Source organism: Teleopsis dalmanni, unplaced genomic scaffold, assembly GCF_002237135.1.
Source record: "Teleopsis dalmanni isolate 2A unplaced genomic scaffold, ASM223713v2 unscaffolded_contig_0856, whole genome shotgun sequence".
NCBI classification, from domain to species: Eukaryota; Metazoa; Arthropoda; class Insecta; order Diptera; family Diopsidae; genus Teleopsis; species Teleopsis dalmanni.
The window spans coordinates 2,331-3,964 of NW_024032238.1; the positions used below are offsets into that span (position 1 = coordinate 2,331).

The 1,634-nt window shown below is 25.3% G+C and overlaps 1 long non-coding RNA gene across 1 annotated transcript; it reads right to left on the reverse strand.

Annotated features, from left to right (window-relative positions):
* Positions 1-664: 664 nt before the first annotated feature.
* LOC119663762 lies at positions 665-1,207 on the reverse strand. The gene is made up of 3 exons (XR_005251067.1): positions 1,034-1,207; positions 817-971; positions 665-706 (listed from the first exon to the last, which is right to left on the reverse strand). It is a non-coding gene; the product is annotated as an uncharacterized LOC119663762 (long non-coding RNA).
* Between the last annotated feature and the right edge of the window lie 427 nt (positions 1,208-1,634).

Sequence of the window (1,634 nt, forward strand, 5' to 3'; positions counted from 1 at the left end):
ACGAGTTCCTTTCCGAATTCCCATGACTTTTATTATCAGTTGGCCGCCAAAATCATGCATGACTTGGTAAAGTGCAAAAGGTATGCGGCACGAAATACGGAATTGACATTCGTAAAACTTCGTTTACGAATCCAAATGCACTTTACGATGGAAGCATGTTGTAAGCATGACAAAGTAAACTAAATCGTCATGGGCGATGCTTGTGCACGCAAAATATGAGGTGATCATTTTCTGCCTTAAGACCTGCTTCCAAAGAAGGTGGTCACCTTCTTTTGTAGCTTACGAAGTCAGTAGGTTGTAAGGATGTTAAATGCATGCTCTTGCATTTTACATATATTTATTCTAAAATAAATTTTTATAAAAAAAATAAAAAAACAATATATTTTTTTGTTTTAATTTATTAGAAAAATAAATAAACATTACAAAAACAATAGATTATAAATTTTTTTGGTTTAAATTTTTTTTTAAATATAAATATTATTAATTTTTTTTGTTTTAATTTTTTCTTTAATATAAATAAATAAAAATTACAATATTATAAATTATAATTTTTTTTGTTTTAATTTTTTTTAATTTTTTTTTAATATAAATAAATAAAATTAACAAAAACAATATTTATTGATATTATAATTATAGATTTTAATTTGATTCGATGTAAGTTTTTTTTTATTCCCTCCGGTTGAATAATGGATTTTATTAATTTAGCCTAAATGGTTTCAAAAAGAAAAAAATTTATAAATCGAACGAAGTAATTCAATTAAAATATAATCAAAAGTTTTGTATATTTAGTTTTTGATTGTATGAAATATAACTTACATATTGAGCACTTTTAGTTGCACAAAGTGCGTCCATATTCCCCAATTCTTCAAACGTCTTGATGGGAAAGCAGTTATCAGAAACTGCTGTATCGCTTCTCTTTTCCATCATGTTCATGAGTGTGTGGAATTTTGCTATAACGTCAATGTTACTTTCTGTAAAAAAAAGGGATTCTCATAAATAATTTTATTTTATTTAGTAAAATTAGTAATGTTACCTTTTACTAATTTCAACTCCTTGAGTATCGCGTCCTGATTTTGAGAAATTGAGAAATAATAACTAACAACTTAAATTAAAATATAAACAAATAATTAAATAATAACAATTATTATTAAAATAATAAATAAATATTCCAGTAAATAAACTGGAAACAGCAACAGAACTGTAGACTGAAACAGAAATAATAAATATAGTTTTTAAAAAACACGCCAGGTATATAAAGCGCAATCAAAAAAATGTTTTCAATTTAAATTTCAACTTACACTGGAATTCCGAAGGAAAAACAATAATTAATATTGTTAAACACAAATTCACAATATATTATAAATTTCTTTTGTTTATTCGTTTATAATATTCGTTTATTAATTTATTAAATTTAATAAATTTAGCAATACACCAAAAATTCACAAAATCGATCCGCACCGAAAAATTAAACGCTCCGCACTTAAATGTACACGAATACTGAGCATGCTCGAATAATTGTATAGAAATTTCCTTAAGGAATACAACAACAACAAATATGACAAAAAAATATCTGTCGTTCGGTTAATTTCACGAAGAGTAAGGGTTTTTTTTTTCGCTAGCCGCATGACATGATA